We start from the raw sequence: 26,041 nt of genomic DNA, 5'->3' as shown, positions 1-26,041 counted from the left end.
ACTCTGGGACCAGATTCCTGTTGTTCAGTGCAGAACTGTTGTGATTTACAGTATAGGTGTGCAATTTTATTATAGAATGTGATCAAATGGAATGGTTTTCTCCATACCCCAGAGGCTGCTTCTGTTGACCTTATTCCCAAATTTCTGCCACTTTGTCTTATCTAGTATCCTCTCTGGAGTTCAGAATGAGTGCTCTCTATCCTAACACAAAAACTGGATCTGTATGCCCTGGTCTTATGATTTGGCAGTATCCATGAACCATTTTTTTTTTTTTTTTTTTTTTTTTTTTGTACCAGGGATTGAACCCGGGGGCACTTAACCACTGAGCCACATCTCCAGCCCTTTTTAAAAAATAGCTTATTTAGAGACAGGTTCTCATTGAGTTGCATAGGGCCTTACTACATTGCTGAGGCTGGCTTTGAACTCGTGATCCTTCTATCTCAGCCTCCAAAGCCACTGAGATTATGGGTGTGGGCCACCGCACCCAACTCCATCAAGCATACTTTACTGACTTTTCCAAAGAAAGAAAACTCAAAAGCTGGCAAAAATAGAGAAGGGGGGTATGCAGGGAATGCTCAGCTCTTACCTAAGGCAGCAGCCTGCAGATGATTGTTTACTTGAGATGGGAGCTTTTGCAATATAGTTTTGCAAGGGAGCTGTAAAGAAAATTTCAATTTTTCATGACTTGGAGTTTGAGTTTATATAATTACTTTAAGATAACTTTGGAATTGGCCTAAGCACTTCAGGTTGTTTCTGACCCCAGGTCAGTGGCCTCCTAGAGCTAGACAGGAAGGAGACGGAATTGAACTTTTTGATTTGTTCTAATTTGTTATACATGGCAGTAGAATGCATTTGTATATTTTGATAGATCATACATAAATGGAGTGTAATTTCTCATTTTTCTGATATACATACTGTAGGATCACATTGGTCATACAGTACATAAAGTAATAATGTCTGCTTCACTCTACTATCCTTTCTATCCCATACCCCTTCCCCTCTCCTCACTCCTCTCTACCCAGTATAAAATAACTCTTCCCTAGTGCCCACCCCGCTATTGTGAATTAGCATCCGCATATCAGAGAAAACATTAGGCCTTTGGTTTTAGGGGTTTGGCTTATTTCACTTAGCATGATATTCTCTAACTCCATCCATTTACCAGCAAATGCTAGCCCCCTTTGAATATATTTCTGCTGCTGCCAATAAGAATGGATTAAACTGGCAGACATGGGAACAGATTACATGTCCCAGGTGGGAGGTCCCGACAATTCGATCTGACAGAGGAATTTCAACACATATTCACATCAGCTCCTCAGATAGGTTGTCTGAGTTTCCCAGGGCTGCCTCTGCCTTTCTCAAATACTTTTGACTTTGGCCCACAAGATGCATGCTTCAGAGTCTAAAACTGGCATCCACAAGTTAACTGAAGAAAGTGGCGAAGCCCTTTTAGGGGATCCTACAGCATAGGAAAGAAACAGCAAACCCAGAATCAGGTAACTCTGGGGAGACCCCAGGGCTCCAGATGGTTTCTGTGCTTATTTTTCTTGATGGTTTAATTTTCTACCACAATTGTGGCATTCTCTTTTTGGATGTTGACTGCAGTCTAGAGAAACAGCTAATCTGAATTAAAATTTGGTTCTTGACTAAGACAATTAGAAGTTTTCAGATTTTCAAAATTAGGAGTGGGTAGACTGGAAACCTAGAGGAAAAGGGCGGGCCTAGTTTGGCAAACTCCCTTTTCTTCATTCTAGAAATAGTGGTATTAGATTTAAAAAAAGAGAGAGAGAGAGAGAAAGAAAGATAAAATCCTATCTATTTTTCTTTTTCTTTGCTTTCCTATCTTTTGAATTTGCTTAAGAAGCCTATAGACTAAGAAAATATTTCTTAACCTCTCCAGCATATTTAGGGTTAATCAAAAATCATTAGGACATACCACAAACTTGGTACCCTCTTTATGCCTTGGTTTATACAAAAGGTTGACTTGCTGGCTTGGAGACCCTGACCCTTTCTTCTCAACTTGCTGATTTCAACCCTGCATATTTGACTGCAAAGCCCTAAAGCATTGAGGAATGCGGTACTGCCAGCATACACCCTATCTACAAACCAGAAAGACATCTTGATTAAATTAGTGTCAAAGGGGCGGGGGTGGAGAGAAAGGCACAGTGACACAAAGGGCGTTTTGAAGAACCCTGTAACGCCTGTGGAGAATGAATGTGGAGAATGAATGTTCTCCTTAAATGTGGCCCGTGACCTGCAACTCCACACATGACAGAGACACAGCTCAATTGTCCCCAGGAGTTGGCGGGGGCCAGGGGGCACGGGATGTGGATGGTGGGGGAGAGGCCAGCTAGGGGCCTCACTCTTCTTCTCCAAGTTGAGAGAAAGGCAGGAGGCAGGAAGGTCCGTGGTCACTCTTTTTGCTGTCACTGTGGCCAGCAATTCTTCGATCCTGAACGTTGCATGTGGAATGCATCAGAAGGGGTTTCCTTCCACTGGGTATTTGAGCCCTTTTCCCTCTGTTCTTACATCTTGTCTGGGTACAAGGAGGACTCCTGAAAGCACCCCTTGTCTACAGCTTCTTTCTGTCCCCTTCCTTGGGGCTTCCTAAGATTGCTGCCTGAACTCTATAGGGGCACAATGAGGGGCAGTGCCCCAAGACAGTGCCCACCCTTGTCATTTACCCACCATCCTCATTCCATTCATCCTTCAGTTCCAGAACTGAAGTGAAGAACAGATAGACTTTTGAGGGCTTCTGCAGGACGGCCATGGTCAGTGGGAAAGCAGTAATGCTAGCTGGGTAACCCCTTGGCTCAGTTCCATCTGCGCTCCGGCCCGGGAGCTTCGGGAGACAGGCTTTTGCCGTTTGCCCTTTGAACTGAGAGCCATCCAAAGACAGCAAACGGATTAAAAAGTTAGTTAAGTTTTGGATTCCCCGCTCTAGCCAGAATATCCTAGCAGCTTTTTTATTTTAATCTCTGCATATGTGCTTCTCTTTCCAGCAGATAGAATTACAGCCTTTTCAGCAGTATATACTTGAGTGTTTAAAAATTGATACACCAGAATATTCTTTTGTACTATCCTTCTCTTTATTTCTGTGAAAGTGTATGTCCTTTCTTTCCCCCATTTTCATGTAATAATTCTTGGGTGCTTGCTAGTTGCAAGGCCATGTACAAAATGAGAATACAATATGAACAAAGAATATGGAAGGGGAGGTGGTAGATTCAGATGCCAGTGCCACCATTGAGTAGCTGCTCCCATAGACAGATGTCTCACCTTGAACTTTAGCATCTATAAAAGGGAGATAATGTTAATAACTCTCATAGAGTTATTGAAAAGATTAAATGAAGTTATGCCTATAAATGACTAACACATAGCATACACTAAGTATAATGTACAATCACTATTTTTGTGTAATTGTGATCAAGACATTATACATATAAGTGAGCCATAGATGGCATAGATAATAATTGCTAGGAAATTCAGAACACATAGTAGAGGAAAAACTCATATTCACCTGGGTGAAGACCCATGAACCAATGAATACTAGCAAAAAGCCCCTTTCTGCATCTGTGACAGATATCACTAGTCAATCATAGAACCCCCCCTTTTTTTTTTCAGTTTTTGAAATTTAAAATATAATAGAGATAGAAACATATAAAAACATATTTGTACAGTAAATGAGTAATCACAGAGCAAACTCTGAACAACTAACTATACAGATCCTCACACAGGACTTTTTATCAGCGCCTCAATACGGTACTGGTACAGGGCTGGGGTTGCGGCTCAGTGGTAGAACATTTGCTTTACACAGGTGAGGCACTGGGTTCAATCCTCAGCACCACCTGAAAGTAAATGAATAAATAAAATAAAGGTATTGTGTCCAGGTACAACTTAAAATATTTTTTAAAAAGTCACTGGTTCGACCTTTCCCCTTGGATTCCCCACTCTACCTTAAGTTTGTGATAATTATTTCTGTGCTTTTCTTCTATTATACCCACTAGGAATTTGCCCCTAAACAGCATGATTTAATTTTGCCTATTGAATAGGAAAAACACATATTTTCTTCTCAATAGTCATATTACTCCCTATACTTTATTTCTAATACCAAGTGTGTGGAAGAATTTCCCACAACAAAGAATTCTCCAAATTTCTGCATTTACCAGTTGAGTGTCCTATAATTCAGTTTGATTCTGACATTGTCTGCCTACTTAGCACAGACACTGCAAGTTAAGTGCTCTGTCTCAAAAGACTGCCCTCATTTCTGACGTCAACTCAAAATTCAGTTTGTCACCTTGATTCTGATGGACTGGCCATTAATCGGAGATTTCTGTGACACCCCCTCCTCAGGTTCTGTCATGGGCTAGAACAACTCACACAGAACTCAAGAAAACAGTTTATTACCAGTTAGTCATAAAGGAATTACCAATTTATTAAGAAAAGGATGCAACTCAGGAACAACCAAGTGGAAGAGATCCATGTTCTCCCCAGGCACGCACCCTCCCGCCACCTCCCCAGCTTCATCAGTCTGCAAGCCTCCAAACACCATCCTTTTGAGTTTTTATGGAGGCTTCATTATATAGGCATGAGTGATTAAATCATGGTCATTGGCGATCAGCTTAACCTTCAGCCCCTCTCCCCTCTGGAGAGGTTGAGGGGTGATGCTGAAAGTTCCAACCCTCTAATCACATGGTTTGTTCCCCTGGCAACCAGTGCTTCCTTAGGGGCTTTCCAAAGGTCACCTTATTAACATAAACTCAGGTGTGTTTGAAAGGGACTTGTTATGAATGACAAAGGATGGCTCTTTCGCCTTCATCAGTACTGTCACTTAGGAAATTTCAAGGGTTTGTGAATGTGCCAGGAACCCTGGCTGAAGCCCAAAATATATATTTCTTATTGTGTCAATCACACATTCTGGGGAGATAGCTCAGTCGGTCGAGTGCTTGCCTTGTAAGCACAAGGCCCTGAGTTCGATCCCCAGCACCCCCCCCAAAAAAAAACAGAAACAAACCACACATTCTTTTGAACACTGCATTAGTGGAATCACACTGTACACAGACTTTAGCATCTTGTTTCTACTGTTTTCCATGGATTGTAAGACTTAGCCATACTGTCACATAGCTTGTGTCCTGTTTATTTTTATTGCTATTGAGTTGCATCAAATACACTAAATGTATTTACCCATTTTGTTGTCAATGGGTATTTGGGCTGTTTTCACTTTGCAACCAAAACAAACTTTTTTGGTACTGGGGATTGAACCCAGGCGCATTTAACCACCGAGCTGCATCCCCAGCTACCCCCCCCCCCCTTTTTTAATGAAATACTCATAGCTAAAATTTATGTGCCTATATTTGTAACTGTGACATCAGAAATAAGCTTAAAACATGTTTAATTACATTACCAGCATGTATAATCAGAGTTAGAACTACTGATAGATTTTGCTGACAAGAATTATGGAAAGTAGTTGTTACTTCAGGATTGTTCTATTATAGATATTGCAGGGAAAGCAAGTCTGGAAAGTGGATTTAGACTTATACATTCACTTTTTGTAGGGATTTCATCATTAAAAAAGCATATTTCTTGAGCAATCTAAGCAGGTAAATTCTAGAATAAAATACCAGACATCATTTTTTATAAACTTCCTGCAACCTTTATCTTCTTTGCATTTAACTGAAATTCCTTATAGGTTGCATTAAAAAATATAAAAGCATATAATGTGAATTAAATAATATATATCATTTCTTGCCTTCCAAAGGAAGATTATAAAAATATGGTAATGTCCAACTGGTATTGGTATCCAATGCGGTATTATCCAGTTGATTCAGAAAAATGATAGAAAAGTATTTAGAACACAGTAGTAAGGAAAGCCTTTTCCCCTTAAAATGCTACATGGCTCTGTGGTCATTACTTTCTTTCTTTCTTTCTTTTTTTTCATTCAGGAATTTCATTTTATTTATTCTTTTTAGATATTCATGACAGTAGAGTATGTTTTGACATATATATCTATATATATCAAATATATATATATATATATATATACACACATATATATAGATAGATATGTCTATATTGAACTCAGGGATTCTCAGCCACTGAGCCACATCCCCAGCCCTGTTTTGTATTTTATTTAGAGACGGGTCTCACTGAGTTGCTTAGTGCCTTGCTGTTGCTGAGGCTGGCTTTGAACTTTAGATCCTCCTGCCTCAGCCTCCCAAATTGCTGGAATTACAGGCATGAACACCATGCTTAGCACAAACATTTTTATATCTATACTCTGACTTAACACATGTCCAGATTTCTAGGGTGTGTACCTAGTAGAGAATTGCTGGGTCAAGATAGGTATATCATTTTTTTTATTTTATAATGCTAAACTTTTTTGAAGTGGTTTTTCTGATTTTTACCACTACCCACAATATACAAGTTTTCATTTTTCTGCATCCCTAGTCACATACAGTATGGTCAGATTTTTATTTATTATTTTTCATTTTTTAAAAAAATTTTGGTATCAGACATTGAATCCAGGGGCACTTAACCACTTAGCCGCATCCCTAACCCTTTTAAAAATATTTTATTTAGAGACAGGGTCTTGCTAAGTTGCTTAGGACCTCACTAAGTTGCTGAGACTGGCTTTGAACTTGCAATTCTCCTGCCTCAGCCTCCCGAGCCCCTGGGATTACAGGCATTCACTACCATGCCTGACTGGCTATGCAATTTCTGTAGCACCATTGATTTAAAATTATGTCCTTTTCTTTTCATAAACAGATTATTTTTTCTTAAAGAACAAATATTGAAGATTTATTCTATATCAGGCACAGTATTAAATATTTCGTGTGCAGCAGGTAGAGAGGTAAAATTTGAGCTGGGTTTTAGTGAATGAAAAGGATTGTAGTAATTAGAGATGGAAAAGTGAGTGGTATGTGGAAGGGAGGGCCAGCTGGAGTAGGACTTACCATATGTAAGAACAGGAGAGCACAGGAATGGATGTGCACTCTTCAGAGAGTGGTGAGCAAAATAGTTCACTAAATCAGAGTTTTGATGAAAAATTCTAAACAAGAGCTCTGAATGCCACACTAAAGAGTTGGGCCTTTATTCTGAGAGCACTAGGGAACCATGGAAAGTTCATTCATAGGAAAATGATATATAATAGTACTGCTGTTTGACAAACACTGGGTCTCTAATTCAGAGGCAGGGTAATAAGGGCCTAAGATGTAGTAACAATGACCAGACATCCAGACATATCTTTTTTTTTTTTTTTTTTTTAAGTGGGGGATTGAACCCAGGGGCATTTAACCCCTGAGCCATATCCCCAGCCCTTTTTATTTTTTTTATTTTGAGACAGGGCCTTGCTGAGTTGCTTAGGGCCTCACTGAATTGCTGAGGCCCACTTCAAACTCGTGATCCTCCTCCTGCCTCAGCCTCCTGAGTCACTGGGATTATAAGTATGCACCACCATACCTGGCTCAAGTCAGACATATTTTGAAGAAAAATTCAACAACATATGGCCTTTTATTAGAGAATTAGAAGTCACTGATTAATTGTTTTTATGCCAGTGTCAGTCAGAAAAGACTAGTATGTTGTTACAAAATTTGAGCTGTCTGATAAAGCTGACAATTACTTATATGTCCAGGAATCAGAGACCCAAATCCTCCTCAAACCCTTTTATTTGTACTCATTTTTAGAATTTCTTGTAGAGTTTCTCCATTTGGTGGACTTTGAGTCATGAGACAATTCCTGAATTGGAATCCTCAGTCACTGGCTGATTTCAGAAATACCCTTTATTTGAAGTAGATTCAGCCTTCTTTTATTTGATAGACTGGTTTTTGAAAAGCTTCTAAGGAATTAATGAGGAACTCTATGTAAAACCTCAGGCTTACTTCTCTCTTGGTTTACTAGAATGTTTTGGTTACCATGTCCTGGGAAATGAACAACTTTGACCCCTAAGTGTGGCAAACCTTCACCACCACCAGTATCCACCTATTCATCCTTTTATGCAAAGCATATTTCAGTGCTTTCTTTTATTGTGTATCTAGATTGCACTAGCCCAAAAGGCCACAAACATAAAATAATGTCTGTGTTCTCCATTCTAGAAAAGATAATTGAGGGGCAAGAAGTTGAGCACTACTTTTCATAAACTAGGGCTGGCAGGGCAAAAATTGGTGTTCAAGGCCAATAAGGGAAGCCTGATTAAAATCCCTTGGGCTTTGGAACACCAAAGGGAAATATCTTAAAAGTAGATGTACATTAGAAGTAGACTCCAGTCATTGTACAGGGACTGAAGCCTAGTATCAGATTATCTTAATCTCTAATTGCATTAAGGTGATCCAGGATAGTTAGTGGATAGAAGCAAATTTAAATCCTCTCTAGAGGAAGATACTATCAGGTGTGATATATCTCTCATCATTTTTCATATACAATGTTTATTACATTCAATTATAAATAATTAGACATATGAGGAAATAAGATCTGTGCCCCCAAATTAAGAGAAACAATGAACTCACAGATCAAGGTAATCATCTTATCAAACATAATTTTAAATTAACTGTATTTAGTATGTTTCAGAAATTAAATGATAAGAACAGAACTGGAAATAATTTAAAATGAACCAACTCAAAGTGGATCAAAGATATGTTTAAGGGCTAAAACTAGAAAACTTCTAGAAGAAAATAAAGGTATAAATCTTCATGATCTTATATTAGGCAGTGATTTCTTAGACGTGACACCAAAGCCAAAGAAATTAAAGTAAAAGAACATTTGTAGTGAACTCATCAAATCAAAAACTTCTCTGCTTACAAAGGACATTATCAGTCAAGGAAAAGACAACCTAGAGAGTGAGAAGAAATATTTTCAAATCATGTATCTCATAAGGGTCTAATAAAATATATATAGAACTCTTATATCTTAACAATGAAAAGACAAAACCACCCAGTTTTAAAATGGGCAAAAGATGTAAATAGATATTGTTCTCCAGAGAAGATAAACAAGTGCCTAATAAGCAAAAGGAAAAATGCTGAACATTGTTAGTTATAGGAAACTGCAAATCAAAACCACAATGAGATACCACAACACATCCACAAGGATGACTAACTTGAGAAAGAAAAAGAGAGAGAAATTACAAACGTTAGTGAGGGTGTGGACAAATTGAAACCCTCCCATTAGGATGAAATTAGTAAATGGTGCAAATCCTGTGGAAAATAGTTTGATAATTGAAGCATGAATTACTTTGTGCCCCAACAATTCTACTCCTAGATATAATATTCAAGAGAAATGAAAGCATTCGCATACATAAGAACTTGTACACAACTGTTCATAATAGCATTATCCATAATAATCAAAAAGTGGAAATAATCCAAATATTCATGAAGTGATGAATGGAACAAATCTAAACAAAATGTGGCATATCCATACAATGGAATATTACTCTACCATTTTGAAGAATAAGTGGGTCGGACACAGTGGCACATGTCTTTAATTCCAGTGGCTTGGAAGACTGAAGCAGAATTGTGAGTTCAAAGCCAGCCTCAGCAACTTAGTAAGGCCCTAAGCAACTCATTGAGACCCTGTCTCTAAATAAAATGTTAAAAAGGGCTGGGGATGTGGCTCAGTGGTCAAGTGCCTCTGGGTTCAATCCCCGGTACCGAAAAAAAAGGAGAAAGAAAAAGTGGGACTAGGAATGTAACTCAGTGGTAGAATGCATACTTCTCACGTACAAGGTTCTGAGCACCAAATATTCCTAGCACCAAATAAGAAAAAGAAGGGGCGGGGGAGTAAGTACTTATATATGCTGCAGCATAGGTAAACCCCGAAAACATTGTGTTGATTTAAAGGAAGGAGAACCTCAAGGCCATATATTGATTCCATTTATACGATTAAAATATGCAAATCCATAGAGATGGAAAGTGCATTAGTAGTTGCCAGGAGCTGGGGAAATGAGGGTAGGAAAATGATTACTAGCAGTTAGGAGGTTTCTTTTGGGGGGATTAAAATATTATAGAATTAGTGGTGATTTTATAAAAAGGAAGTATCAAATGAAAATTTTAGTACCAAAAATTCAGTAACTAAAAGAGCTCAACGTGTGGGTTAAACATCAGATTAAACAAAGCTAAATGAAGAATTAGTGAACTGGAAGATGGGTCAAAAAGTAATATATACTAAAGGTTGGAGAAATAAAAGAATGGAAAATTCAGAAAAGAAGTCAAAAAATTTACAGAATCCTGCAAATAGGCCTAAATGCATATGTTTGAAGTCCCAAAAGAGGAGAACAAAGGTTATGGGGTAGAAGCAATATTTGAAAAGAAAATAATTGTCCCAAACTGACAAAGGCATTGCAGAATGAAGAAGCATTATGAACTCCAAGTAGAATCAATTCAAAGAAAATAGCATGTAGGCCTATTGTTGTAAAATTGGTGAAAATTGTGAGAGAAAATCATAGAGAAATCTTAAAATGGCCAGAGGGAAAAAAGACTGATCACTTTCAAAGGAGAAGCAAAAAAGTTAATGTTACTGAAATCTCGGTCCTTGTCTCCGATGCCAATCCAATGAAGACACAGTTTTGAGAAATGGAAAAAGAAGTTTTTATTGCTTTGCTAGTAAAGGAGAAACAGGGAATTCCTTTCCCAGTGACTGTGATTCTGCCCATTGTGGGAACAGGGGGATTTTAAAGAGGTGAATCAAAGACTATTTTCCATGTTTTCTCTGTCCTGAGAAAACTTTTTTATCTGGGAGATAGTCATTTCCTAATTTTCTGACTCCATCCCCAAGTCCGAATTACTCTGTTCCTATGGTGGATATGTGATCAAGGAGACAGAACTCTGCTAGGATGGGGAAGAAAGGTAATCTGATCAGAGGTGGGAGATTAGGGAGGAGAGGAGAGAGGAAGAGAGAAACATGTTCTTTTTAAGAATAAGTCTCAGCGGCAGAGCAGCACTTAAAGCATAAAGTGGACCAGCTATAGTAATAGCTGAGTTCTCAACAAAAACAATAGAAAACAGGAGATAGTGCAATGAAACGTAGAAAGAAATGTCCTTCAGAAAATAAGGTCAAAAGGATCAAATGTTTTCTCTCATAAATGGAAGCTAGAGAAAAAGAAGGAATTTAAAAAGATGGGGAGTAGGGGGTCTCATAAAAATAGAAGGGAGAGCAGCAGAGTAGGGAGGAGGGAAAGCAGAGGGGAAGAAGTGGGGAATAAATTTGACCAAATTAGGCCATATACATGGATGAATATATGGTAATGCATTCCAACTGTATACATAACTATAATGTACCAATTAAAAATAAATAAATAAATAAATAAATAAATAAATAAGTAGAAAGAAGGCCAATAGAGCAGAGGAATGGAGCAGAGGGGAAGGAAGGGAATAGTACTAGGGCATGAAATGGAAAAAACTGTTATATGCATTTATGGACATGTCAGAATGAACCCCGCTGTTATGTATGTCTACAATGACTTAGAAGTAAAACAAGAAAATAAAAAAAGGTCAACTAGAGATGTTTTAATATAAGAAAATTCTGAGAATAGCCTTGGTAACTTAGCAAGACCCTCAGCACCTTAGCAAGACCTGTCTCAAAATAAAAAGGACTAGGAATGTAGCTCAATGGTAAAGCACCCCTGGGTTCAATACCCATTACCAAAAATAAATGAATAAATAAGATAAAAAATAAAATAAGAAAAGATAATATGATATAAACTGACCAAGTAGATTTGAATGCAAAAGGTATTATTAGCTGTAAAGAGGAATAGTTCCTAATAAAAATTCAAGTTAATACTTAATGACATAGCCTTAAATGTATTAATAAAAAATGGACAGAATTCAAAAGGGAATTAGAAAGATCATCTACCGAAGTGAGAGACTTAACATATTTGCCTTAGTGAATGATTTAAAACTAGATGGAAAAAATCAGTAAAAAGATTTGAAAAACTATATTCTTGACCTTAATGATATATACGGGCACTGTGTCTAACCACTGCAGATGGACACACATTCTTTTTTAAGTGTACGTGGAAAGTGGAAGCCTGAATTGGAGAGGAAGAATGGAAGAGCTGAGGTGAGCATTTAGATCAGAAATGCACAGCTCTTAACTCTGGATATTCTCCTCCTCACAGTTCAGTGATTTGGGGCAGGGTGTGATGGCTCACACCTTTAATCCCAGTGGTTCTGGAGGCTGAGGCAGGAGGATCGCAGGTTTGAAGCCAGCCTCAGCAATTTATTGATGCTGTAAGCAACCTAGTAAGACCCTGTCTCTAAATAATAAATATTAAGGACTGGGGATGTGGCTCAGTGGTTAAGTGCCCTTGAGTTTAATCCCTGGCACCAAAACAAAGCAAAACAACACAATTCAATGATTCATCAGTGGGAATGAAGAACTGGCAAGAAGGTGCCCATCCCAAGGATATGGATTCTTTAAAATTGTATTTCGCCATAACTGGTGGGGATGACTGCACATGTGACTAGTGTAGACAAAGACGAGAGGCTGCATAAACCCACCACTATAGCTGGAGAAAGCTGATCCAGGCTCAGATTTCCCTCCCAGCCCCAAGGAAATGCATCCTAATTCTCTACCAGTAGAGGATTCTATTCAGTGTCCTCAACTTGACTTTATGCTCCTCTTAGGTCCAACCCTGGACACCTGGGGTGTCAAGAAAATGCCGTCTTCATAATGAAATTCTCTGGAGCCTCTTCTCTTGACTAGGATGCTAAGGCAACTCCAGGAGTCCTAACACTACACAGATCCCTGGGTGGATTTGGCTTTGCTGCTGGGTTCCTCTTTCTTGAAGTATTTAATCAGCGATTTTCCCAATGCCCCAGGCATTTCCTGCTGGGGTGCTGCTGGCTGTTCTACTTCCTACCAGGCTGCCCTCCTCTCAGAGTTTGCACTGACAGCTTTCAGATGAGCTCTGTTAACTCCTGTTCTCCCAGCCGTCCCCCAGCCCCCCTCGGCAGCCATCTGGGAGCCACCCAGGCATTCTTTACTCCCCCAGCTCCTGGAATCCCTTTCTGTAGGAGGGCATATGCTTGCAAGCACCTTACACTTCTGGTTCATTTTTCTTTCCTTCTTGCCCATTTCCAAGTCAGTTATTGCTTTTCTTCCTGAGTTCATTCTGTGGCTGCTGAGAGATGTGTGCCCTCATGTTGCTTATTTATTTGCCTTTGTGTCCTTTGTCCCTCATGTCCCAGTCTACACAAGGGTACCCACGGTCACCTTGACACCATTTTTATGCCTTTAGTGTCCTGCTTGGAAAATGGGGTGGTCACTCATCTTCAGAATGACCTCAAGAAATCCTTTTGACACGAGAGGTCAGGGCCTGAAGACATACACCCCCACTCACATCATTATCCAGGAGAGTAAAATATGGAAATTTGCCAAGAAAAGGATCACAGTAGTGGTTTAAGAAATGAAGGCTCAGCTATTTTCACTTTCATTTTAAGGGATGTGCTTTGAGCTTATTTTCTTAGTATTAGGATAAGTCACTCTAAGGGATTGAAATAACCTTGAAGGAATATTAAGACTTCTTACAGGACCATGTTTCAGACTGTCGCATCAGAGGTCTTAGAGCAGAGGGCTGCCAGTCTCCTCCTGCTCCCACCCCCACTTCCCTGTCCAAGCCCTGTAGGACTCCATTTTGTCCAAATTATGTGTTTGTGCTTTGGTCAACTGTGTCAGAGCATAGTGAGCACCACAGAGAGTAGGAGCTGAATTCACAGAGTTCTTGTTATGTCCAAGAAAGGATTTTCCCCCCAGGGCTACTGGCAATTATTTGTAGGTTATCACGTGTGACTGCTCACATGTTCCAGAGCTTCTGGAAAAGCCTTAAAAAACGCCTTTCAGAAATAAGTACTTGAAGCCTGGCATTATGGCACATGCCTGTAATCCCAACGACTTGGGAGGCTGAGGAGGGGGTTTGAAAGTTCACGGCCAACCTTAGCAAAAGTGAGGTGCCAAGCAATTCATGAGACCCTGTCTCTAAATAAAATACAAAACAGGGCTGGGGATGTGGCTCAGTGGTCAATGCCCCTGAGGTCAATCCGAGTACCCACCCCCACCACACACACACACACACACACACACACACACACACACACACACAAAAGTACTCTATAGGACAGAGGTCCTAGATTTCATTAAACTAGGAGATCGGCATTCTTGGTATTCTCAGACCTAAGCTATAGGATGCTCCTACCTTTTCACATATAATTTTCGTTTCCTCCTCTGCTAATACTTTTTTCCCGATATATCTTTTTTATTGTTGTTTTATTTGCTTCTTTATTCAGAAAAACTACTTTGTGTGTGGTAGCTTTTAGGGGCCTTCATAACCCCACATATGATCATTAATATGTTTAAAAACACATAAGGAGGTGGCAAAGTTTGGTAAAAAGAGTGCTCAGGTGGATGTTGAGAGGGGTGAACTCTAATATTGCTAACACTTATTGAACATCCTAGGTGGTAGATTCTGTTTAAAGCACTTTACATGGATTTTCCTATTGTAGGGATGATCCTGCAATTGGTTTAATATCCTGTTTTACAGGTGTGGAAGCTGAGACATAGAGTGGTTAAACAATAAACTGAGGCCCTGCAGCTGAGGAGTAGAAGCAGGTCTCCAATCTGGCTCCAGAGCCTGCATCTTTCACCCTATTCTAATGCTCCCTGTAGACCTAGATAGGATACTGAATAAGTGCATGACCTTGGAAAATTTATTTCAACTTTTTGGACTCATCTGTGAACTGTAGCCAGAGAGTTTGCGTGGGTAGCCTCTTATGGCATTTCCACTTTTAATAATCGACATGAAGAAAATACAGCTATGTTGTTTCATTGTTATTATATGAAAACAGTGTTTAAGTCTACACTAAACTTGGATCCAATTGATTCAACAACTGATTTTATTTATTTATTTATTTAATTTTATTTTTATTGCAGTGCTAGGGCCTTATGCTTGTGAGGCAAGCACACTCTACCAATTGAGCTGTATCCCCAGCCAACAACTGATTCTTGTATGGCTACTGCACACAAAGCAGTCAACTGGGCACCATGAAGGACAGAAAGATACTTGGAAAAGTTATAATCCCATTCTTCTATTAATTTTAGATGATTTCATATTTTAGTGGCTTTGGGATTTTTAAAAAAAATACTAAATTCTTTAGATAATGTGACAGGAATGAACTTAAGAAACCATTTGTGTTTCAGAATATGAATTCTGGGACTTGAAATACATCAGGTTTCTGACATTTCTTATAAAATATGACTTTTGTCCCCTGGAGAGTTTAACTATAACCATTAACTTCTGAGCAAAGCAGCTACTGGTGAGATAAGTTTTTGTGGTACTTATAAGCTCAAGGGATTCTTTGAAAATGGAATGTGACTGCTTTGGGAGTCACTTATACTGAAGCAGTATCATAACCTGAAAAGAAGGCAAACTCAAAGAAAAAGGCTTTACTATGTAATAGCTGGATTTTTAAAAATCAGATTTCCATTTTTGGCAAGCTGGGTTCAACTGGCCCTGGAATTAGGAGACCTCCTGATGAAACAGGAAAAAAAATGATCCTTTACTAGAAAACTAACTTAACCCCATTTCTAGTAATGCCTTTGAGATAGGAAAAATTGCATTTTGATAGGCTCAGACATCAGACGAACGTCCATCTTTCTCAGCAGATTGTAAACTTTTAAATTGTTTGTTTTATTTTCAAACCACAAGTGCCTGGATATATAATAGTTGTTCTATAAATATTTGCCAGTGGACTTTTTATTGCTTACCCCAAAATCCAGCCATTTTCCCATTTGCCATCATCCAGTAACTGAACCTGCTGTGACCCATCTCATCTGATCTGCCACCTCAAGAGTGCAAGATTTTTAGCTACTTTCTGCGTTCGTGGGCTTCATTCCTTAACTGCTATTTTCTTTATTAATTCCGAAATTAGTCGTTTGTATGCACAAGTCTTTTTAAATCTGTGTATGACTCGCTTAAACCTGTACAACTCATTAACGAATTGTAAAATTAATTCAGCGAGTTATGAACAACATAAAAATGTCAAAAAGAATGAGAAATATCAGAATTCATTGCATTTTAGTAGTTTTATTGTAGATATACATATACTGGGTTACAAAGAAAAATAAAGTCTTGAACAGCCTTGACTTCCCCTCTTCAGAAGATAAAGAGGGACCTCTAGTGTCCCTCTCATGGCTGCTCCCACCCTATCTCTCTATAAAAGTCTTGCACTAGGGTAGGGGGTATAGCTCAGTGGTAGAACATTTGCCTAGCACCTGGAAGACCCTTGGTTCACACCACAGCACTTCAAGAAAAGAAAAAAAAAAAAAAAGTTTTGCATTGCAGTGGTGCTTTATTGTTGGTTATTACAGTGCTGGAGATGAACCCAGGACCTTGCACAAGGCAGGCAAGTACTCTACCACTGTGCTATATCCACCATTCCACCCCATCCATATAATTGAATTATATAACCTTGGTCTCAGCCAGGTGCCGTGGTGCACGCCTATAATCCCAGCAACTCAGGAGGCTGAGGCAGGAGGATTGCAAGTTCAAAGCCAACCTCAGCAACTTAGGCCCTCAGCAACTGAGTGAGACCCTGTCTCTAAATAAAATACAAAATAGGGCTGGAAATGTGGCTCAGTGGTTGAGTGCCCCTGGGTTCCCTCTCCAGTCATATATATGTCCCTGGCCTCCCCAGAGTATAAGGCTCTAACTGGAGCTCAACCTTCCTAGAGCCAGAATTGGTATCCTAATCAGTGAGTAAATGGGGAATAGAAGAACCCTGCGTGCACATATGCAAGGAGGATGGTTGATAAAAAATCTATGAAGTCATTCCTGCGGGCTGACCTGCTGGATCACCATCCGCAGCACCCCAGACGTAGCACCATACTGCACCACCATTTTGGTGGACCAAAATGGGTAGAGGAGAGGCCAGATTCAGTACTCACGTCACCTAGCATTGTTCCTGCTGCCACACAGACACCCCTTTTGTCCCATTCTCCCCATCAAAACCAGTTGAGGCGGAGCACCAGCTCAGGAAATGTGGTCTCTTTGAAGTGGTGAGCAAGTGCCCCTGAAACCTTCAGCCTGCATCTGGTGGTGCTTCTCCTGCTGCTGGAGCTTGAATATGAGGCTCATGTCTCTTTCTTCTGAAATCTGTACGTGTAAAGTCTGTTTTGAACTTGATTTGTTTAACAGTTGGCCTCTGAAGTATCTTAGGGGTGAGGAGGGGATGCTTGCCTGGTGGAAGAGATCGGTGCCTTGAAAATTGGATTCCTTTTTGGAAAAGTGCTAACAGAGGCTAATCGGCACAGCTGAATGACCCACTGTTTCTACCTGCTGACAAGGCTCAGCCCTGGGACTGGCTGAAATTAGTTCTCACCACATGGTGAAGACATGCCTTCCTCCCCCGACCCTGTCATGCAAATGGGGGCCAGTTTATGACTGTCAAATAGCATAGCTTTGTAGTGTAGATAGCCAATAAAAAGCAGCCCCATCCCACTCCCTTCTTGAAAAACATGTGTAATATGTAATATGATCTAAATAACTAGAGACTCAGGTAATAGGTGATCTCCCTGATGAGGACTGGTTTTCAAGCCCTTTCTTAATTGTTGTTCTGTGGGAAAAACTAATATAAACCCACCGAAGCTCAGCAGATACACTGACTTGAAGAAGTCTAAAGATGAGCGACCAACCAACCCATCCAGACATGGAGCCTGGTGTTTCAGGACATTTCTGCTGCTGTATCTGTTCTGCGAGCAAGGAGGCTTTGGAACATTAGTCTTGGGGAGGTGAGGCTGCCCATTCCAGTTCTGTTGTCCATTGATGTTATACGTTGGAAAAGGAGTAAGGCCCCCAAAAAGGAAACCCCAACTCTGTCCCATGGATGGACGGCAACCCCAATCAACCGCAGGAGGCGTCACTTGATGCAAACCGCAAGAGGTGTTTATTCCAGCGCGCTGGGACTCAACTCCAGGAGTCGAGTCCCTAGCAGAAAATCTTGTAGGTTTATAAAGGCAGAAACCACACATCGGGAGGGGTCGCACATGAAAGGGAAAAGGGGGACAAAGCTGCCGGGAAATTTCAAAGGAGGTCTGGGTTTGCTGATAACATACAACATGTTTCACAATGTTTTACAACAGGGCGTAGATTCTGGTCAATAGTTTCTGGTAATCCTACTGTTTGAGCACTATTTAGTCATCTAGCCCAATTTACTCTTTTACTCTCTGTTTGGGGCTATTTCCTGGAACAGCTTTTAGGGGCTTTTGCTCCCATCACTGGGAGGGTGACCTCAGGGAGTTAAGATAACTGGGAGAGTGACATCAGAGAGTTAAGACAATGGGCAGGAGACCTTAGGGAGTTAAGATAAAAAAATGTTCATTCTTTCATTTCCCCATTTTCTTTTCGGAAAGTTCTAATCATGGAACTTCTGTCTCTACATATTCTTCCCCCAAATTGTTTCCTTGGCGGAGGGACTGATATTGTTGCCTGAGCATTAGCACCTGTACAGCACTTACTCTTTCCCTGATGAAGGTAACTAGGCGATTTTAGGCAGGCAAGAGCCGAGGGGGCGGGCCACCAATTAGCAGCCCCTTGTTTGCAGTCCTTGATAAACAGTCCTTGATAAAGGCAGGTAAATTTGGTAATCAATGGCCTCTGGAGATCCTTGACATTCCATTCTTCCAGGGGCAGTCTCCAACTTGCAGAGGCAGATGACCTCATGGCTTCATTTCCTCGATTTGACCCGATCCCCTATTTCTACACTAACTGCCTATTCCCAATTCTGTCTTCATTCCCCGCTTTAGCTTTAGGAACCCATAACTGCTTGTTAAGGAAATGAAAAGGGGCGTCGGTCATTCTGGCTGCTTCGAAGCTGAATGGGGGCAGCGAGGGGCAAGCAGTTTGGAGTTCCTTCTTTTTAAAAATCGGGTCAATAGAGGGGTCCCAGGAAGAAGCCTGGTTGGGGAAGAGCAGGTTGTAAAGTCATCTGGGGGTGGCTGCTTCTATGATAGAAGAACAAAAAGACATGAGTACTGAAATGAGATTAGCACAAAGTAAATGTTGCAGCATCTGAAACATGCCACTGGGTATCATGAAAATGACAGAAGTTAATCTCTCACCAGGAGGTGAAAGAACTGAGAAATTGTTCCCATAACTAGGCCTAGCAAAGGCTGGAGAGGACAAGGCCTTCATTTGGGGACTTTAACATTGCCATAGATGTCCCTAAAAAATATAGTTAAGCTACTTAATGTCATCTGATTTTGTAAAATATCCCTTTATTGGTATAACCTGTGTTTAGTAGAGATCTCTATACTTCTGTTACTTAGAAATAGATAATCATACTGGCAAACATAGATTAAGTCTACCTGTGTAGCTTAGGAAGGTCTGCAGGCCTTAAACTGACTAAAAACTTCTGACTCTGGCAGTTTCTCTGATAGTTATCAGGATACATCTAAAGTTACATTTAACTATTATTTCCTTTAAATGCCCAAGAATGGCTATACTTTGGTTTTAACTGTTTTGCTGGGTGTCTAAGATCAAGCTGGTCAAATTGACCTGGTTCCTGTCTTGTTAAAGAGTCAGCTGAGTCCCACAGGGGTCACTCGTACAGAACTTAAGAGCGGCTCCTTAGCTCCACCAGTGACTTTGGTTAGGCAGGGTCTCTTGATGGGGTGACTTCCTTTAGAAACATCAAGGGATGTTTCCCCTTTTCCATGACCCTCCTCTGCAGCAGATGCACTGGATGATTTTTCATCCTCTAGTCAACAATCTCCTTGATCAGGAGGTTGTGTGACCCAGAGTTGCAACGCTCCTTAGAGAAGTTCTCTTATTCCCTGGGTTCAGGCTAATGTTGAGGGCAAGACCCAAATATGGACTTTTCTTGACCTCTGTATTTAACTCCAATTTCTAAGTTTGATCTTAATTATCCAGCAAGCCAGTCTCACCAGTCATAAATTAAGAGTAATGGGCTTTAACTTTGATGTCCATAACTTTACAGTTATTTACCCTTTTATCTAACTGGAGTCTGCATTAGTACTGGAAGTTACCACTATCTATTCTATAGGTGATGGCTTATTATCACAAGTTACCTAGGTTGTTTATTCTTGGAGCAGCTACTTCTGCAAAATATTAACAGGTAACAGTTTTACAAAATGAAATTAGCAAGAGTAAAAATATATTCAGCTTGTATAATAGCTATCTTGAATTTTGATTGAGAAGTACATTCTATCCCCTATTTGAGATCACAGTACTTTTACAACAAGAACCAATCTTTTGACTATAACTTTAAATAAACTGAAGTCTGGCTTATTTTGGAGTCACTCTAACATGCAGTAAGGTGGGAGGCAGAGCCTTATCTCAGGTAAGGCAGGGCTCTTTACAGATCTTAAGTGTTCTAATTCTGATGTTGATCTTTGCTTCTTCCTTAAATATCATTAAGTAGTTTACATATACTGTTTCCTGAGTCTATATAAACTTTATAATTAACACAATTTAACATAGTATCTAAAACATGAATCAAAGAAAGGCTGAAAGAGCTTTTGTTATTTCCACAATCCGAGAGTGCTGGGACTTGAACCCAGGCCTTCCGCTTGAGAGTCAGGAACTCTACGAGATGAGCTAAATGGCCTGCACTGAGAGAGCTTTTAACTTTCCTTTTGTGATTAAATGGCAAAATGTTTTCATGTTTCTTTCATATTTCACAATATTACCCTTTAAACAAATCAAACTCTAATGTTTAGAAATACATTTACTTTTGAAATTCTTTATCTCAGTGTAAAAAGTAACAAATTTTACACATACCCTATTGATAGCAGGTCCTATAATAGAACATTAAATGATAGAAATAAATCCCCAATAAAATTTACTCTTTATAAGTTTAAGATTACCATTACAGACAAGTTTAATCTGGAGGATAGCAGAGCTTAATAAATTCCTTGCTTTAAAAACTTGTGGTCCTGAAAAATATGAACACATTTAATATACAACTAGTGACCATTTCACAAATAACTTGACACTTTTATCTTACCAAATTGAGTTTTTAAAGAGAAATGTAGACTCTGTAACAAAGTACAATACTCTATAATAGTTGTTTAACCATAATTGTATACACCCCAATTTTTAAGACTAATTGTTCTAAAGAATAAAACTTAATAGACACAAAGAGTAAATTAGTGTTTCAAATCCTTGTCATTTTACCATGTCATTCTACCATATAGATTAAACTTTGGTTTATATCAGAACATTAGTATTTCACCTTAGGAAAAACCTTCAATAGTTTTAGCTGTCTCACATATATATAACCAACTTAGTTACACACAAACTTGTTGAAACTTGCCCTTTACTTACACAGACTTTCTTAGCACTTACTTAGACCCTCATGTATTTCATCACACAAGCACTTTCTTACCCAGAAACATTTCCTTTTTCCTTTTACTAAATATATTTCCATACCCAGAACCTTTTATTTTCTCTTTCCTACTTGTTGTCCCCTTTTTGTTCACATTCTGAAACAACTCTTATGAAATTTCTGAATTTAGATAAATTACTCTATTTTAATAAGATTAAATATTCTGTTGTTTATAGTACTCTAATTGAAACACAGTTGAAACTTTTGGGACCCTTTGTATATAGAATTGCACTTGTTAGGACATAACTCTTAGTAACCTTGTTTTTAGTTTAGTGATGACACAAAGCAAGTTTAAACCCTTTTATTTACCAACCTATGAAAACACAAATAATGTTTAAGTATGATACCCCATGGAATTTAAGGAGTTAAAAGTACTCGATGTTATTTAACAATTAGCATTTTAACTTTGTAAATTAATCAGATGTCTCTACAAACACATTAGAGTAATCCCATACATGTTAACTCTAATTCACTTATTCTGTAAAAAACCAAGATATCAGATAAGTGTCCTGAACAGTATTTGCTGTCTCTTCCCTGTTGAAAAGTCCTAGAAACAATTGATATTAGACATTTTATTAACATCAATATTTTATTAGCTTGACCACCTAGAGACTTTCAAGTTATTTTCAAAGACATTTTACTCTTATTAGTTTACCCAATTTGAACCTTTTTAAATCACGTGAATTAAAAGTATCTGGATCCATTTTTAAATTTTAATTTTAGGAGCGCTCAGCTTTGATACAGACAAAACATGACATCAGACAGCACAACATACAAATAACACAAAATCAAGCCCTTGTAACTTTATAGGTGAATCTCCATTGCAATGTAACAGATGTTCAAAAACTCTAGTTGAATAAAAAATAGAACTGATCAAAAAATCATGAGCTCAAAAAAACATATAATTAAAAATATAGCATTTACTTTGCTGGAGTTTTAAAGACTCTTTTTACCTTTTCTTTCCCTGGGTTTGAGACCGGTCTCCTACTGAGCCTTTAGGCTTCTTTTATTTATATTGCAATGTAAGCCTTGACTGAGATCTGGAAGGATCTAACAGGTTTTAACAGAAACTCTGTGTCTAAGGCATTTTAGCCATCTCATCCAGACAGGTTGGATGTTAAAATTATGAGACCTTATTTTTCATTACTTTTGAGACTGAAGCTACTTTGCTAAGTTACCCTTCAGGGCTGTTGGGAGCGGGAGTCCAGAGAAGGAACCTTTGGGGTCCACCCGAGAGTAGCCCGGGCCGAGAACCCCCCAGTTGTTCCAACCCTTCCTCCACCTCCGCTACAAACACACAACAGAACCAGAACCAGATACAGACGGGCGCCAATCTCTGATCCACCAATTGAACCCCATCAGCGCCCTTACCGACGGAGACTACCAGGCGTCCCTGGCTCTCCTTCCACCCTTAGGGCGTCCCCCAGGGCTGCAACCTGTGGCCCCCCAGGCACGTCTGCCGGCCACTGTTCGGCCACCCTCACGGGTCACCGAACGGCTGCCACCGAAACCGAAAGCGCGCTCGCAGAACCAGATCAACTAACAAAACAAAACACAAGACAACGACAGACAACTTCGGGGTACCCCTTCTTACCTCCAAGGTCGACTCCGCGGATGAGGGGGGGCCATCTTATCCCGGACGAGCCCCCAAAAGTAAGGCCCCCAAAAAGGAAACCCCAACTCTGTCCCATGGATGGACGGCAACCCCAATCAACCGCAGGAGGCGTCACTTGATGCAAACCGCAAGAGGTGTTTATTCCAGCGCGCTGGGACTCAACTCCAGGAGTCGAGTCCCTAGCAGAAAATCTTGTAGGTTTATAAAGGCAGAAACCACACATCGGGAGGGGTCGCACATGAAAGGGAAAAGGGGGACAAAGCTGCCGGGAAATTTCAAAGGAGGTCTGGGTTTGCTGATAACATACAACATGTTTCACAATGTTTTACAACAGGGCGTAGATTCTGGTCAATAGTTTCTGGTAATCCTACTGTTTGAGCACTATTTAGTCATCTAGCCCAATTTACTCTTTTACTCTCTGTTTGGGGCTATTTCCTGGAACAGCTTTTAGGGGCTTTTGCTCCCATCACTGGGAGGGTGACCTCAGGGAGTTAAGATAACTGGGAGAGTGACATCAGAGAGTTAAGACAATGGGCAGGAGACCTTAGGGAGTTAAGATAAAAAAATGTTCATTCTTTCAAAGGAAGATTCCCTACCCGTTTTGGCAGGAGCTGTTAAAATTTCATTGTCTTCGCACCAGCCCCGCCTTAGCGCTAGCAGCATGCAGAATGGGGGCCCCCTTGAAACTCACTCTAGCCAAAGGGTTATGGCAAGTTTCAAAATAAAACATCCAGGCCCGAGCACACCATCACGCTTCCTATTCCATAGGACCAGCATTGTTAACTGTGCCACATCTCTGTTCTAAATTTGGGCACTTTTTCTTTTCCAGGCAAAAATTACTATGCAAACATTTAAGAGAAAAACTTTACCCAAAGTAATTTTTTCCCTGACTTCTGTTTGGTTTCCTGCAATGTTTAGATGACTCATTCTCTTCCAAGAAATTTTAAAGAAAAGAGATGCAGGCTGAATATTAGTGCACAAAGACTGCACTGTAGATTCTTTTTCTTCCCTGCCTAAAGACCCCTTGCTTCCTTACAGGAAACGGAAAGGCTCCACAGTCTTCATTGTCCTACACTGGGCCTCATCAGGTTTTGTTGTTCCTGGGAATAAATGTGCCCCTTGTCTTTGGGTGGGGCCCCTTGCAGCCTCCCAGCTCGGTCAGCCTCTCCACAGTGGCCAGCACGGAGCCCTTCCTGCGCTTTGCTTTCCCCCAAAGGCACACAGTTAAGGTTTCTGAAATAGAGAACGGGTGGCCTTGTATCATTGTGAAAGGAGAAACACTGGCCATTTCCTCCCTCTCCCTGTGTCAGAATTGCTCCTGATTGCTAGGGGCTTTACTGTGCATTTTAACTGGATTAACTGCACGTGTATTCCCAGCCCAGCCCTCAGGCAGAGGGAGTGGTAAGTCAGATCACTTCTGCAGCCTGTTCAAATAAACAGGGTAAGAGTTGAGTGGTCCTCCCAGCTAATCAGCACACGAAAGGAAACATCTGCCTGGCTTAATTGCTATTTTATTGGCTAGACTTTCCTTCTCTCTTCCCCACTCCTTTCTCTTCCACTCCTACAGGACTGAGTTGTTTTAAGTCATGGGTAAGCAACAGGATAGAATATCAGGCGCTTTCCCCCTTAACCTCTGCCATTTCAACGTAAGGAGGTGGTAGGAGAGGCTGGAAGGCTGGCGGGGTGTGGGGGGAGGCCGGCCTGGAGGCAGCAGGGCAGGGTGGTGGGAAGTGATACTCCTGGTCACTTCCTGACCCTGTTGCTGACTCGGAGTCTGGTGGTGAGTCATTTCTCCTCACTTCACCTCCTTGGGCCTCTGCTGCTTTAGTGGAGCTCAGCTTTCCTCAAGATGGGAGAGGCTGGGGTGTGAGTGTGCAGATGGAAGGCATTCCCTCTTGTGGCTTCTTCCAGTGGTTGAGGTCACTGGATGCAGACACTGGGAATGGTAAATTCAAGACCAGAAAAGGGCCCCTGAAGCCCTCTGTTTTGCAGATCATCTGAAAACTTGCTCATTCACTGCTGCTCTGTGGTGTGAAGACAGCCAGCCCATTGTAGGCTAAAGGGGTAGTGTTTGAATGGAATATGGATGCAAGGAGCCAGGCAAAAGATCACGTGGAAGGGGAGTGGCAGAGGTCTTTCACTTTATGGAAGAGAAAATAAGAGATTAACCAGGCTGGCTCAAGTTATAGCAGGTGGTAGAACTGGGAATACAAGGAGAATCCTATGATTGCCGATTTAGGTTTCCTTCCACTCCGTTGCCTACTACCAGGCATAAAATTCATGACCACTTATGATGGAGGGCACACCTATGTTGTAGACCATAATGAATACCTAATAGAAAAAAATGGGCAGAGGATTCCTTGTTAGGAAAAATGGCAAACCATAACAGAAAAATGTCTGATAAACACATTTTTTTAAATGTTCAGGCTTACTGCAATCAAAGGACTGCAGATTGCAAGAAATACCACATCAAATTGTCAAGACCCAAAAAAAAAAAAAAAAAAAAAGTGAAATAAGCATTCTTACATGCCTCTGGCAGTATTTTTAATTGGCACAGTTTTTCTCAAAGGCAACTTAATAGTACAAATGAGTACTCTTTGACCCAGCAATGTTACTTCTAGTAGAAAATAATGAAAAATGTGTGCATAGATTATGTATAAAGTAATTTTTTATCACAAAGTATATGTCTAAGAATAGGTGCTGCATCAATATCATGTGTTATAATGTTATAGAAGAATGATATGTGGAGAAATGTTCACAACATACTGTTAAGCAAATAAATTTCCAAACGGCAAATGGTATTTCTAATACAATCCCAACTTTGTAAAAATAATAATGGAAGAGGGAAAATTAGAAAAATATCTTACCATTGCCTAGAGTGATGATTTTTTTAGTGGTAGGAATTAAGGGTTACTTTGTTTTCTCTTTTGACACTCACTCCACTTTCATTGTTATAACAAATATATTACTTTTGTACTTAGAAAAGGTATTTTGGGGGCTGGGGTTGTGGCTCAGTGGTAGAGCACTTGCCTGGCATGTGTGAGGC

The 26,041-nt window shown here is 40.1% G+C and overlaps 1 protein-coding gene and 1 long non-coding RNA gene across 6 annotated transcripts in view; both read left to right on the top strand.

The window, feature by feature from the left end:
- Positions 1-26,041, top strand: part of SRGAP2 (SLIT-ROBO Rho GTPase activating protein 2) — a 244,242-nt gene that overhangs the window by 141,941 nt on the left and 76,260 nt on the right. The window lies entirely within an intron of this gene.
- Positions 815-5,241, top strand: LOC306642280. Its single transcript, XR_013758465.1, has 3 exons — positions 815-1,418; positions 1,862-4,895; positions 5,001-5,241. It is a non-coding gene; the product is annotated as an uncharacterized lncRNA (long non-coding RNA).

Source organism: Sciurus vulgaris (assembly GCF_902686455.1).
Source record: "Sciurus vulgaris genome assembly, chromosome: 12".
NCBI lineage: Eukaryota > Metazoa > Chordata > Mammalia > Rodentia > Sciuridae > Sciurus > Sciurus vulgaris.
The sequence above is the reverse complement of the archived record's forward strand: the minus strand, read 5'-3'. Positions and strand labels throughout refer to the sequence as shown.